Raw genomic sequence first — 10,469 nt, forward strand, 5'->3', positions numbered from 1 at the left:
TTCTGGCTTTTCATGGGACAAGGACTTTGAGTTTCTCCATGTATTATTTTGCAAGGAATTTTCCCTGCCACGTCACACTGGACCCTAAGCTCCTTGAAGGACTGGGCAGCTGTAATGCTGTAGTGTGTGAAGGCTGAAAAGGACTAGAAAATCATAAAATGAGGTAAAGGAGGTGGTAATCCTCCTTTATCAATACCTCCTATTTGAGCCTCACTTGTATTTGTTTCTCAGGGCTGCCATAACAAAGTGCCACTAAGTGGGTGGCTTCAAACAACAGAAATCAAGGTATCACAAGGCTGCACTTACTCTAAAACCCGCAGGGGAGAATCCTGCCTTGCCTCTTCCTTCTTTCTGGTGGTTATTGGCAGTCTTTGGTGTTTCTTGGCTCGTAGATGCATCACTCCAATTTCTGCCTCCTGGACTAAGGGGCCACCTTAGTCCAGCATGACCTCATTATAATTATGTCTGCATTTCCAAATCTCACTTTTTCTGGTACTGGAGGTTAAGGCTCAACATTTTTTTCTTTTTTGAGAGGGGAAAACACAATTTAATGCATAACATCACTGTGAGTGAGTTCCTGATCTTTACAGTTGAGAAAACAGGCTCAGAGAAGTTTGAGGTTCCTATAAATTCATCCATACGGTAAATGGCAGCATCAGAATTTGGGCTGTAATTCACCTGGTTCCAATGGCCATGTGCTCCCCACTATAACAGAGCATTTCCACTCAGAGACTCTGGGCCACCTGGATCAGAAGCACCTGTGGCAGGAAGTGCTTGTTAAATACACCTGGCCCGGGGAATCTATTGCTTAATGAGCTGCCCAGGTGCTTCTGATGCACTCTAAATCTTGAGAACTCCTGCATTACATCTTGGTTCCTATCTCAGGTTGAGGGAGGTGGTGAGTTGAATAGCTGTCCATATGGAAGTGTCAGTAAAAGCCAAAGTCTAAACTGGTGGTCCTCAAACTTTACTGTGCACATATATCATCTGGGGATCTTGCTAAAATAGAAATTCAGATCTGAAAGGTCTGAGGTGGGAGCTGTGTTTCTGCATTTCTAAGAAGCTCCCAGGTGATGCTGATGTCCAGGTTCCATGGACCACATGTTGAGTAGCAGGAGTCTAAGAGTTTGTTCTAGATCAGACATGGTGAGTAATGAATCGAGTATGGATTCTCAATTCTGGCTGCACGTTCAGACCCCTGGTGCATTTTTGACAGGCCAATTATCATGTCCCATCTCTAGAGAGTGTTGGTGTTTTGTGAAAACTCCTCAGGTAATTCCACTGTATGGCCAAGGTTAGGAACCACTCTTTTAAAGCAGGGTAAGGAGCATAAGAATGCATAAATCAGCTTTCTTGTGGTTCCATACTTCTTCCTTTAAAAAGTCTCCATCTCACCCCACTGACTTGTTGCTGCCGATCTTGAGGCCAAATTCGGAGCCAAGGACAAGGCCTGGTTCACCTGTCTGGAGGGGATGGGGTGAAGCTATCCCTGTGTCCTGCTGGTATTTATGCTGGACCCTTGGGTTCTGAGCTGTAAGCTGATGGGTATGTGAGTTTTCCTAGGGGCCCTGGAAAACTGCCTGCTTCATCCACCAACCCTCTGCTCTCACATTCACCAGCTCATTTTCCCCACTTCTGCTTTTGGATGGCTTTTCTGATGAGCCCCCTCCTCCCATCTCCTGCCCCCTCCAAGCGGTTCACACTGAGTAGAGTCTGCTCCATATGGACTGTGCTTATTTAACCTCCCTTCCTAACACCTCCATGCCTTTTTACCTGGATTTGACTCCAGAGCCTCTGATCTTAACCATCATATTATACTAAAACTGTTTGGGAAACCAGGTATTGAGAAGTAGTTGAGAGCAGCAATGAAGAGCTTTGGGGTAAAAAAAAAATAGATATATCTTTGGCCTCAGGCTAATCTGGGTTTTCAGCCCAGCTCTGCCTCTCTCCAGCTTGTGGTCTTAGAGGAGATTTATAACCTGTATGTCAGTTTCCTCATCTGTAAAATGGGGCTAGTGGTAACATGAATTTCATAGGGGTAATGAGAATTGAATGATTTATGGAAGGCATCTTAGGCTGGCGCTTGCACATGTAAACATGCATCTTCCAAGTACTAGTCCTCTGGGGCCTGGGTGAGGCCGACCTTAGCGGTCGTCTGTTGTCCCAGGGCTCAGGACACTGCTTTGCTGCCTCTGTCCCAAGAAAAGAGCAAAATGGGCAGGTTTGCAAAGGGGTCTTTGGGTCAACTCATTCCTTACAAGATTTATCTGTTTCTTTCTATTCTTCACCCTTCTTTGCTTTTAATTTATTTTTTTTTAAACCACACTTTTGAAGGAAATGAAATTGTTATTCGATGAGACAGTATGTGTGTAATGGTTAGGAACATGGACTCTGCAGTCCACTCTATGGCCTGTCCGTTTAGAAGCTATGTCCTCTCAGGCAAATTCTTAACCTCTCTGTGTCTCAGCTTCCTCATCTGTGAGACAAGGATAACAACACCTGTCTCCTAGGGTTGTTGAACTAGTGCAGATAAAGTGCTTAGGACAGAGCCTGCACTTAGAGAGTACCCAGTCTCTGTTAGCTATTATTACTGATGGCAAACCCTGTGGCAGCCCTATATTATGAGGCCGCACATCTCCTTAAATCCCACAAGTACCCTATGAGCCAGGAGGTGTTATCTCAATTCACAGATAAAGAAACGGAGACTCAGGGATTTGGGAGCTAGCTCAAGGTCATATAATAAGTGGTGGAGCAAAGATTTGAACCTTGCACTTTTAGCTAAAAACCCCGAGGTCTTTTTATCTTCAGGAGTTCTTGATCTGGAATCCAAGAATACCTAGTGGATTATTTGTAGGTTTCACTGGGTTTGGGAACCCTTTGGAATTATTTCAAAATCAGGTGTTTGTGTTTTTGGGGACAGGGTCCGTCGCTTTCTTTAGATCCACAGAATGAATCATTGCTTTCTGCTGACTTTCTTATAAGATAGAAAAATTGTTTAATTAAATCCAAGTATATGAAACTGCCATTGCTGAGATCATGCAAATAATTGGGCTCTAATGCAGCTGGATTCCTAGAATTAATAATTTCCATGTTCATACTCTGTGCACACCACATTAGTGCCTCTAGTGCCATTTTGGTCCCAGGGGTTCTGGGAAGTCTGAGTTAGAAAGATGGGATGACCCAGAAAGCCTGCAGTAAGCCCCTGGAAGTAGACCCAGGGTCCTTCACTCCCAGCTCTGTCTCTACCTCCCAGGGCTCTATCTCCCTTGCTTATAAAGCAAAGGGGTTACCCAAATGATCTCTAACTCTCCCCTGAACTTCTGTGGATCATTTTGCTTATGTCTTTCTTATCTAAAGTAAAGATGATGATCAAGACTCTCCTTCATTAATCAAAGTATGGGCTCATTTTGGGCAGGTGGAAACACAGCCAGTCAGTCATTCATTTACTACATTTGGGGATGAACTAAGCTCAGCAGGAGCCTCACGTATAACTCTTCTTCTCCTTTCCCTGCTGTATCCACCATTGAGACTGAAAGAGGCCATGGAGGTAGCTTTCACGCACCTGAGCAAACTGAGACCCAAAGATGGGAGTGTGTTACATAACATCACATGGCTAGTAAGTGGCTGGATTGAATCCAAGTTTCCAGACTCCAAATCTAACATCTGTTTACAAAGCCAAAGTAGTACAAAAAGAGATTGTGGGGTGTTCTCAGGACTACCAAAATGTGACAAATCTGTGGACTTATGGGATCCTAGGAAACATTTCTGGGAATGATGTGCTTCCTCGTCCCAGTGACTCATCATGGGCATGGCTTTCTACTCACTGGAGGAGAGGAGGCAAGGATGAAAGGGGATTATTGGCCCCAAGGTGTGTGCTGCTGGCCTGGGCAAGTGTCCATGCCCTTAGCCCCTTGGAGCTCTGACAGAAGTCTGGCCATTGTTGAGAGCACATTTCCAGACTGCCAGCCTCCTTTTTCCATAGGGCTATGGGACCTTTAAATGGTAGCCTTTCATGTCTCATTGCCAGGTGGCAGATCTCAGAGATAAGAGAAAAAAGACACTATGAGGAGCTTCCCTTCTGTCCCTGTGACTGTTCTCAGGGCTTCCCCTTCCAGCTTTGGATGTTCCAGATGAAAAGCTGGGGAGCTAGAAAGCACGCTGGCTCCATCCATCAGCACTGCATTGCTTGGCCATCTCACCCACACCTCAGAGTAGGAATAGGTCCAACTACCTGACTCTGGGTTCTGCAGTGGTCAGAACCAGGGCAGGTCCATGTTCCGCCTGGGCTGGGGGATGTCTGCATTGCATCAGACACTGGACAGTGGCTTGATTTCTTTCATCCTCCTCAGTGACTTTGCAGCTGCTAGACAGAGCAATGTATGAACATTGATAGACTTTCTGCTTATGGACACTAATAGACTTAGAGCATTATTCCCCAAAGATTTATCTCAGATCACTTTGGTTATTCTCTGTCTGTTCTGAACAGTCACCAAACAATGGTTGAGCACCTACTAGGTGCCTGTGAAACAGACCCAGGCAGTACCAATTGTTTTAGTTGAACACAAAGGAGAGAGTGGATAATTTTGCTTTGGTGTACTAGCAAGAGCTTTCCAGGGCTAATGATTTTTTTTTTTTGCTAAGCTTTGATGTTTCCCAAGGAATTCTTGATGTAAAAAATGGAAAAGCATTTCCAGATAGAGGGAACAGCCTGAATAAAGGCATGAGCTTATTCAGAGGAGGGGTCTTGTATATTATGTAAGGGATCTTAGGCTTTATTCTTTAGTGATAGGGAGCCAGGGAAGGATTTTAAGTGAGAGAGTTAGAAAGGATGGCTCTGTTTCAGTCGTTTTGGTGGTTGTTATAGACTAAATGTTCGTGTCCTCCTCAAATTCATATGTTAAAATCTAATCCCAAGTGTGAGGATATTTGGAGGTGGGGCCTTTGGGAAACGATTAGGTAATTTCAAGAATACGATTAGTGTCCTTATAAAAGAGACTCTGGAAAGTTCTCACCCTTTCAGCCATGAGCAGACAGAGTGAGAAGACAGCCGTCTATGAACCAGGAAGTTAGTTCTCACTAGGACGTGACCATATGGACACCTTGATCTTAGACTTTCAGCCTCCAGAACAGTGAGAAATAAATTTCTATTGTTTATAAGCCACACAGTCTATGGTTATAGCAGCCTGCATTGACTAAGACAGTGGCCGTGTTGGCAGTAGATTGTAGAGAAGAGACCAGAGGGAGAGGATCACTCCTGCATCTGTAACACTTTCCTGGATGATCTGTGATGATTATTTTTTAATATGACTCTTTGAAGAAGTTAGGGTTACCTCTTTGGAATGAATCAACCAACCAACCACCCAACCACCCAACCACCCACCCACCCACCAATCAACTAACCAATCCACCACTCCAACTTCATAGAGATTCTAGATAGCCAAGATTTTACTCTAATCGGGCTTGTTAGAGGCTGTAAGGATTAAATACGAAACTTCAAATTGCCTCTGGGATTCCTTGGCTAAACTGAATGTGGGCTGTGGCCAGATGTGGAAACTTCCTGAAGTTCTTTGGAAATAACAGGCAAATACATTGATTTATTACTTTCTCTTTGCTATAAAAAAAGGATCAGTTGAAAGAGCTTTGGGTTCAGAGAGTGTGGATCACGAATTTAAATCCCGTCTCTGCTACTCACTAGCTACGTACCGCAGGTCGGTTCCTTTGTCTTTCTGACCGGCAGTTTATCTAACTACAAAATGGAGATGATAACATCTAACACAGAGGATGAAGAGACAGGTGTGTGTAAGGTACTTACTGCCGGATTGAGTGAGAGCTCTCTAACATGGACCATGTCTGTTGATAGGAAGCAGGAATTCTACCAGGGTGACTTCTCAGTGCGGGCCATCTCCTGGGAATATCTTTAGGCCTGGCCTTCCAGGCCCACTTGCCAGTCACTTATTCCTTCACTACATGTGACAGAACATCCATGACAAGCTAGGTGCAGAAAGAAGAGCTGGGACAACACGGTGTGTAAGAGCCAGCAGCCGCCCTCAGAGAACTCACAGATTTGTGCCAGCAGCAGGATGAGCTTTCTCCCTTAATTCTGTCCCTCCCTGGTTGGTTATTAGCACTCCTTTTTCCTCCTCAGTGGGACCTGCTTAAGTGGGAACTGCTACTGCTAGGGGCAGCATCCCTGTGGGCATCCTGGTGGCAGGGGATTCAGAATCAGCCAGGAGACACACAGCTGATCATCTGTGGACCCAGGAGAATTCAGCTGCTGAGTTCCTAGTCTCTCCAATTATTGATTCCCTGTCCCTCTTCTTTTTGTGGCCTGGATATTTTTTAAAAAATCAAAGTATAATCGGCATATAACATTATATTAGTTTCAGGTGTGCAACGCAACGATTTGACATTTATATACATTGTGAAATGATCACCACTATTAGTCTAGTTAACATCAGTCACCAGCATAGTTACACATTTTTTTTTTTTTTGAGATGAGAACTTTTTTTTTTTAAAACGCCTACTGCACCTGGTTTTCCTAGGTGGTCTCCCATCCAAGTACTAACCAGGCCCGACCCTGCTTAGCTTCCGAGATCAGGCGAGATCAGGCGTGTTCAGGGTGGCATGGCCATAGATGTGATGAGAACTTTTAAGACCTGTTCTGAGCAACTTTCAAATATGCAACGCAGTATAACTATAGTTTCCATGCTGTACATTACATCCTCATGACTTATCTATTTTAAAACTGGAAATTAGTACCTTTCTGACCCTCTTTCACCCATTTCACCCACCCTCCGCCCTCCACCCGCACCTCTGGCAACCACCAATCGGTCCTCTGCATCTATGAGTTTGGTTTGTTTGTTTAGATTCCACATATAAGTGAGATCATACAGTATTTGTCTTCCTCTGTCTGACTTACTTCACTTAGCGTGATGTCTTCAAGGTCCATCCATGTTGTGCAAATGGAAAGATTTTCTTCTTTGTTATGTCCGAATAACAGTACATTCTATATAACATACACCTCACTTCCTTTATCCCTTTCATTTGCTGATGGACTTTCAGGTTGTTTCTATATTTTGGCTACTGTAAATAATGCTGCAATGAACATAGCAGTGCATATATCTTAATTTTCTTTGGATGAATACCCAGAAGTGGAATTGTTGAAATATTCAGTAGTTCTATTTTTTAATGTAAAAAAAATAATATGCATAGTTAACTAAACTTCTAAAAAAAAATCTGCCTGTTCATCCATCCATCCATTATAATAATGGCTAATTGTGTGTGAAGGTTTCCCATGTGCCAGGTACTGTGCTGAGTATTTCAGAGTTGAGTTTTCGCAGTAACACTGAGAGGGAGATGCCACTATTACTTCTGTTTTTAAGACAAGAAAATGAAATATGCAGAGGTTAAGTAACGTGTCCAAGGAAGGAGCCAGCCAGGAACCCCTGCAGCTTGGCACCAGAGCCCATGCCCTGAACCACTGGTAGCCATGCTGCTTCTCTGCTTTTGGGTGGCACAGGGAGATGCCTGTAGTGACTTGCCTCACGTACTGATGCTGGCTGTTTCTGAGTGCTAGGTTTGAGGTGATTTTTGACTGTCTTCTTTAAAGTCTTCGGAGTGTTTTAATTTTTAAATGATGTGCATGTCTCCTTTTTATAATAATGAAATTAAAAAGCTAGTTGCGTATCATTCTCAGAGCATACGATTTGCAGGAGGCTAAACAGGAAGCAGGGATTTTTTTTTTTTTTCCTGGCCAGGCAAAAGAAAGAGCTTTGAGAGTCAGTGAGAGGAAGCAACTTTGATCTTGATCATCATTTTCAGGTGCTCCTTGGAGGCTGATTGGCAGTTGGGTCTTCTTAATGCCTACCAGGGACACTCCACTGTCCCATGCTCTCTCTGCCACCAGATGGCAATAGAAGCACATTGATGGACCAGCCTGCAGCCTCTGCATAAAGAACATTTGAGTGTCTGTCTCCAAACTACAGAGAACCCGCTCCATGCACAGTGGGAGGAAGGGGCTTTGAGAGAGAGACCCCAAACCTGATATCCCCTGCTGACCCAAACCTCAGGCAGCCGGGCAGTCATATTCAGATGCTTCCATTCAGTAACCCAGAACAGGGCTCTCCCCAGAACAGGGCTGCATTATCCAATTTGCTCTGATGAAAAAGATACAGAGACAAAAAATCATAGAGGAGATTTCCAGGCATGGAATGAGTGCCAGGGAGCCTGGAGACTGGGTTATTTGTAAGATGTAGGGTTATTTATCCTGTGACTTGTGTAGATTCTTTTTTGCCCCATGGTCTTTCATGTGTAGAGGCTACAAGGCAAGTCCCAGAACAGAAAGCTGGCAGCTTTCATTGGGGGCTTTCCAGGTGAGTTTGACTGAGTAGGAAAGCTTCAATGGAGGCCCAGCTTTTAGACCAGGGAGGAGGACTGTCAAGAACAAGATTAGGCTCTGGGCCCTGTGGTGAAACTAGGGATGTGTACAGGTGACTGGGGCGGGAAACTTAGAGTGGGAGTGGGGCAGAACATTTCTACCTCCTGAAATGCCCAACAGGGACTGGATTCAGGTGTGAGAAGTTGGGGCAGGATTCCTGTATCAGTTAAAGCAAGGTGTTAGTACAGATGCAACTTCAGATCTCAGTGGCTCAATGTTCAAAATGGGTGATCTTGACCAGTGAGTAGGTAGCTCTTCTCCAAGTGATAACTCGGGGACTCAGGCTCCTTCCTCGTGGCTTCGTCATTTTCAATATGTGGTTTCTAAGGACTCATAGAAGAAAGGGAAAGCTCATGGGAAAGCATTTGTGGGAGGCTTTATGGGCCTGGCCTAATGGTATGAGACATTGTTTCCACCTCCATCCCATTGGCTAGAAATGAGTTGCACAGCCATACCTAACTACAAAGGAGGCTGGGCAGTGCAGTCTAGCGTGTGCCCAGGAGGACAAGGTAATGGGTATAACTAGCCAGTCTCTGTCTCAAGACTTATTATTGGAGTAGTTAGACTATAGCGTTTATTTCCAAGACATAATCAGATTTGTACGCATAGATACTCATGCATGAAGATGTTCATTGCTCTATTATTATGAAAGTAAATATTTAGAATCAATTTAAATATTTAGCAATAAGGGATTAAAATATTTGTGGTCTATTCACACAAAGGAATTCTATGCTGTCGCTAAAAATTGTGCTATAGAAGGATGTGTTTTGGCCCACAGTCCTTGCTGTGCTTTATTAAGAGGCAAACCCAGGAAGGCCCAGGTTTTATGTAAGTCAAGAATGAAAAACAACCAGATATGTGCTTTCATTTCGATGTTCTACTGCTACAGTCACACACAAAATATTTACTTTAAATATAACTCTTTAAATTATTCTCTGTGCATTTTTAGAAACTTGTCTCCTCAAAAGCAAAATTTAGAATTGAATTATACCATAGACTTTGTAGGAGACAATTTCATTAGCTCCCTGGTTCAATGCCTGACCCCCACCCTGAACTGTAAGCTTCACAGGGCAGACACTGTGTCAGGTCTGTTTATTGCTCTATACACAGTGCGGGGCCGATAGTAGGTATTTGGTAAATATTTATTGACCAAAGTTGAATTACATGGGGTGATGTCAAATGAGAAAACAACTCAAGTGAAAAAAAGCAAGAGAAAAATCTGAATATTCTATATAATACCAGCTATGTAAAAAGAAGTTCAGAGAGGCATATAAAATCACTGCAAGAGAACATATCAGCGTAATTGCATTGTGTCATGTTCTTTCACATGGAATTTTCTCTATTTTCCATTTTTTTTTTTTACAGTGACTCATTTGTATAATCATTCACATCTATCCTTTGCGTAGTCAAGATGAAAAGAAACAGTTATTCTGAGACAAGGCTTCTGTGGGGACAAAACTACAGCTCTGAGTCTGTACACAATACCTCCTGGCAGTGACGGGTGAGGTGTGCAGATGCGCTAAAATCATCTGGGGGTTGGGACTGAGCCCAGCCTGAATGTGAGGAGCTGGGGAGCACGGAGACAGGGCACTGGGAGGGCAACTGACACTTTTCTCTTGGTTTTTCCTCCCGAGATCTTCTTGAGGGTCCCTCATCTGTGCTAAGAGTAGCATGGGGTTAGTCTCCAGGGAGAGGTGTGGGGTAGGGGGCGATGTCTCCCAGTTTGGGCAGTTGGTTCCATATCCCTTCTGGAAGCTTCCCCACCCTCCCAGGGATATCGGATAAAATACGGGATTCCAATTTCAATTTTGGATAAACAATGAATTATTTTTTAAGTATAAATATTTGCCAGATATTTCACCCTTCACATAACTCTACCAAGCTCAGGATCCTTGTTTTGGTGAAATGGCCTTTTTCTTAATAAGAAGTGAGAAACTCATATAAGCCCCCATCATAGTCGGACCCAAAGCCCAGTAAAATTAGTCTGCAGACTCCCTTCGTCCACCTCTTCTCCCTCTTCTCAACCCTGGCC

General features: G+C 43.8%; 1 pseudogene; it reads right to left on the reverse strand.

Moving 5' to 3' along the window:
* Nucleotides 1-6,517: 6,517 nt before the first annotated feature.
* LOC112473466 lies at nucleotides 6,518-6,636 on the reverse strand (annotated as a pseudogene).
* Nucleotides 6,637-10,469: the final 3,833 nt, after the last annotated feature.

Source organism: Pteropus alecto, unplaced genomic scaffold (assembly GCF_000325575.1).
Source record: "Pteropus alecto unplaced genomic scaffold, ASM32557v1 scaffold98, whole genome shotgun sequence".
NCBI classification, from domain to species: domain Eukaryota; kingdom Metazoa; phylum Chordata; class Mammalia; order Chiroptera; family Pteropodidae; genus Pteropus; species Pteropus alecto.